Below are 4,842 nucleotides of genomic sequence, written 5' to 3'. Positions count from 1 at the left end.
ATTTATACCTGGTTATTTTAAAACATTGGTTGGTAAAGGATTGAATATAATTTATATTTGATGAGGTCACTCTCCTCATCCAGCATGTTATTTTTAAAATTTTACTACACTTAAATCAGATACTACATGACAAAATTGATTTAAATGCAAAATTGAGTCAAGATATGGTTTAATTGACCTAATATGTACCTGGCTATATATTATAAAAGTAGAAACAATCTGAAATAGAAATGAAGTTTATTATTAAACAAATGAATTTAAAGGTAAATGTTTTAATGGTTTCCCAAAGAATGACCTTGCCTCTAAGAAAAATTTGACTGTTATGGATGATAACCACTAAGCCTCATGTCTTTGTCACCTTCTACATTGCTGAGACACAAATACCTAATATGATCAACTGAAAGGTGAAGAGGTTAATTTAGGCTCATGTTTTCAGTACATGTTTGGCTGTTTCCAAAGCAGGAAGGCATGGTGGAAGGGTCTGGTCGAGGAATGCTGCTCACATCATGGCATTCAGGAAGGAGAGAGAGAGAGAGAGAGAGAGAGAGAGAGAGAGAGAGAGAGAGAGAGGAGCTACTGGGAAGAAAGAAAGAAAAAAAGTTCTTCTGGTTTACACCACAGGGACTAGCCTGTTCTAACCAGTCCCCACCTCTGAACAGCCAGTTGCTATAGCACCTTCAGAGTCAATCACCTTCCAAAGCCCCACCTATGATGGCATGAGGCTCTTGGAGGACAGCTAGATTTAAATCATAACAGTTCCAACTGATGCTGTGGTTTTCAAATATTTTATTTTCTTATTTTATTTTCTCCTCTCATCTTTTCCCTCAGTTTTTCCTTCCTCCTCTTCTTCTCATTTTTTGTCTTTCTTACCCCTTCTTTTTCCCCTTCTCCTTCTGCTTAGGAAGGAGTACAACTTTTATGAAATAGTAAATGAATGAAAAGGTGCCTTACTCAAGACTTTTTTGAGACTGTAATTTTTATATTAAAGAACTGAGGCTATATATCTTTTGTTTATGGTTCCTGAAATTTTTCTTGTTTGTTCATTCTTTAAGAATATATTCTTCTTTACCATACTTTTTATACTAACTAATATATTGTGAAAACCTTTCCGTTTTAGATCTAAAAGATTCATTGTATTTTCTATACATTATCTCTTTCCTTTAGGTAGTTCATTATTGATGCACACTTTGTTTTAATTTGGTAAACTTCTCATAAGTAACACTAAAACAACTTTATTTTATATGATTACTTTACTTGTAATATACAGAATAAAATGTTAAAAGTACTAAAATAATTTAAATTATCACACATATGAAGAGACAGGAAAACATAATTGTTATCAAAGAAGAAAAGGAAGCAAATATATGCCCAAGTCATTGGAGTTAATGCAATGAGACTTTTAAAAACTATATTATTATATGTCAGGAAAATTATGGTCAGGAAGATGAAAAAGATAGTCAATGTTAGCAGAAAAGAAATTCTATAAAAATAATCTAATAGCCAATCTAGAACTAAAAAGTAAAAGCTCTAAAAGAATAAAATTTTTGGTAAGTGTATTAGTCAGCTTTACATTACTCCAACGAAATACTTGAGACATTTAACTTATTAAAAGCAGGCGCTTTTTTTTTTTGAGACAGGGTCTCGCTTTGTACTTCAGGCTGTCCTTAAACTCACTATGTAGCCTAGGTTGGCCTCAAACTTGCTGCAATCCTTCTGCCTCACCCTCCCAAGTGCTGTGATTACAGGCCTGACCTACCATTCCTAGCAAAAGGATTACCTTGGCTCACAGTCCTGGAATTTCCCCTTTAAGATCAGATATTTCCCTAAGTTTGGGCCTCTACTGAGGATGACAACTCATGGGGTCAGTGAATGGAAAAGCAAACCACTCAACTCAATAGCCAGGAAGCAAGAAGAATGACAGGAGGTGACACATGCTCCGCCCCCGCTTCCGCTGAGCTGATGCGTGTTCTGCGTCTCCGCGCTGGACGCTCCCAGGCCGGGTCTGACTTGGTCTTCCCCCGTAAGGAAATGGCCCGGGAGCTCCAGGGAGCCCAGGCGCTGTTCATTCAGCGGAGCCTGGGCTGACGAGGCAAAGCAGCGGGGACCCCGAGCATTTCTGCCCGGGGAGGGAGGCCATGGAGTCCGGCAGTAACTGGCTGTCCAGTGTGAATGTCGTGCTGGTGATGCCCTACGGGAGCCTGGTATTTGTACTGCTGTTTATTTTTGTGAAGAGGCAAATCATGCGCTTTGCAATGAAATCTAGAAGGGGACCTCACGTCCCTGTGGGACACAACGCCCCCAAGGACTTGAAAGAGGAGATTGATACTCGACTATCCAGGGTTCAGGATATCAAGTATGAACCACAGCTCCTTGCAGATGATAACACAAGGCTGCTACAGCTGGAAACCCAGGGAAATCAAAGTTGCTACAACTATCTGTATAGGATGAAAGCTCTGGATGCCATCCGTGCCTCTGAGATCCCATTTCATGCTGAAGGCCGGCATCCTCGTTCCTTGATGGGCAAGAATTTCCGCTCCTACTTGCTAGATCTGCGAAACACTAGCACTCCTTTCAAGGGTGCGCACAAGGCCCTCATTGGCACCCTGCTGGATGGTTATGAGACAGCCAGCTATGGCACGGGAGTCTTTGGCCAAAGTGAGTACCTGCGCTATCAGGAGGCCCTGAGTGAGCTGGCCACTGTGGTCAAAGCACGAATTGGGAGCTCTCAGCGACAACACCAGTCAGCAGCCAAAGACCTGACTCAGTCCCCTGAGGTCTCCCCTACGACCATCCAGGTGACATACCTCCCCTCCAGTCAGAAGAGCAAGCACACCAAGCTCTTTCTGGAATTGAAGAGCTTTAAGGACAACTACAACACACTGGAGAGTACTCTGTGATGGGGCAGAGGGTGGACTCGCTGCAGACTGAGCCAGGCAGTGCCCTCTGCAAGTTGCCCTGCATGGGGGCGTGGGGGCCATGTGGCTCAGCAGCCAGAGCCCTGTTCCTGAGGCTCACCCCACCTTTCCTTACGGCATTTTCAGAACATTAGCTGAGACTTAATTTTCCCACAATAGCACCTTTTTGTGGATTTAAATTCAGATGGCATTCTTAGTAGGTTTTTGTCAGACCTACCTTAAAATTTTTCCCATATTTTTGGTCAGAGTTTACCCACCCTGCTTCAGGCTGCTTAATCTCAAAGGTGAACATTGAGACCTTGCAGAGGGCCTCGAGACTTAAGAAGATGGTTGACAGGTGGCAGAATTCACATACTCACTGCATGTGGCAGATGACCCTGAGCTAGAGGAGAAACCCGTATGCTGTCCTACAGCTGCAGGGCACCATGGAGCAGGAGTTGGTGCTGGCTGACTGACACCTGCTGCTGGTCTGCCGGGCTGCCCTGTGCCAGATGTTTGAGAAGCATCAGCAGTGCCAGCAGGAACTACAGCAGATGGGCAAAGCTTTCTACGTCGAGAGACTCTGACGGCCTCCCAAACACTGCTCCTCCATCCTCAGCCCCTGTCAGTTAAGCCTCACTGAGGCCTGCCGCCTTGAACTACCCTCCCCAAATGACAACGCTGGCCTCTTCACTCTTCTACCAGTCCCCTTGGCATTTAGGAAACCATCCAGGAAAAACTGATGGAAACAAAAGTGAAGCCTTGTGGTCAGTGTGAGATATGCAGTGTTGCTGTGTCAGGGGAGCGGATTGGCAATGTGAAAGACGAAAATCCTGCTTTGTTTTAACAAATAAAGTTAAAACTTATACAAGGATCAAAAAAAAAAAAAATGAAGAAGAAGAATGACAGGAAGGAGCCAGGTCCCACAATCTCCTTAAATGACACTCCCTCAATGACCTAAGAATATCTCATAACACCTCACCTCTCAAAGTTCTACCACCCCCCCCCAGTTGCACTACACTGGGGACCAAGTCTTTAACACATGTACCTTTCAGGTGTGCTCATTCAAATGATAAAAGATTTAATACACTTAACACAGAAGAAAAAATAACCTGAAGACAAAGCAATTGAAGCATGGGGTAAGGGAGATAAAAAACAGAGTAAATATGCAAGTTGAATGGTTAAATATATATGAAATTACAGTCGCAGAAAGAGATAAGAGATATAATTGGGGCAAAACAATATTTTAAGTGAGAAAGGCAAAAATTTTTCCAAAAAAGACAAAAAATTTAATTAACCCATTGATTAAGCTTCCCATACTCTAAGCAGGATGAAGAGCAGAAAAACCACATCAGATCTCCACACTAGAAGGCTAAGCTAAGCAGAAAATCTTAAAGTAGCCAAAGATCCTCTACTTTTAAAAGAAAATAATCATAAAATTGACATCTGATTTTTTAAACTAAAAGCATTGGAGACAACAGACAGAATGGCATATGTAATATGCTGTTGAAAGGAACTAATAAAAAGAAAGGGGTTATCAACCTAAAATTGTATATTCAATAAAAATGTACTTCAAAAAGAAAGCAGGATAAAATATTTTAGATAATCAAAATCTGAGAGAAACTATCAAATACGATACACTAGACAGAAAGGAATGATTGAAGTCATAAAACTGGAACTGCATAAAGTATCCAAAAAACAATTATATGAGAAAATTAAAAACTGATATCCATTCTTTTAGAAAACTATAACTATGCTTCATAAAATGTATACAGGTTTCCAAGTAAAAAAGTTGACAACTTTCAACCAAATCAAAAGAAGAGCAAATAGAAATCTGAATAAATTTTGAATTAAATAGAAATAAAAATAGCACAGATTGTAATATAATTAAATTTAAGGGTTTAAATGTTTATTGCTTAAATATTTAGCTGTACATAATTTTTAAAGA

General features: G+C 40.5%; 1 non-coding gene across 1 annotated transcript; it reads left to right on the top strand.

Annotated features, from left to right (window-relative positions):
* Positions 1-2,118: 2,118 nt before the first annotated feature.
* LOC101713402 (hypothetical protein) lies at positions 2,119-3,129 on the top strand. Its single transcript, XR_015453187.1, has one exon. It is a non-coding gene; the product is annotated as a hypothetical protein (transcript).
* The last annotated feature ends 1,713 nt before the right edge of the window (positions 3,130-4,842 follow it).

This window comes from Heterocephalus glaber, unplaced genomic scaffold, assembly GCF_053883595.1.
Source record: "Heterocephalus glaber isolate CG9 unplaced genomic scaffold, H.glaber_assembly_v1.0 deba00001457, whole genome shotgun sequence".
NCBI lineage: Eukaryota > Metazoa > Chordata > Mammalia > Rodentia > Bathyergidae > Heterocephalus > Heterocephalus glaber.
This window is presented reverse-complemented; position numbering and strand designations above follow the sequence as displayed.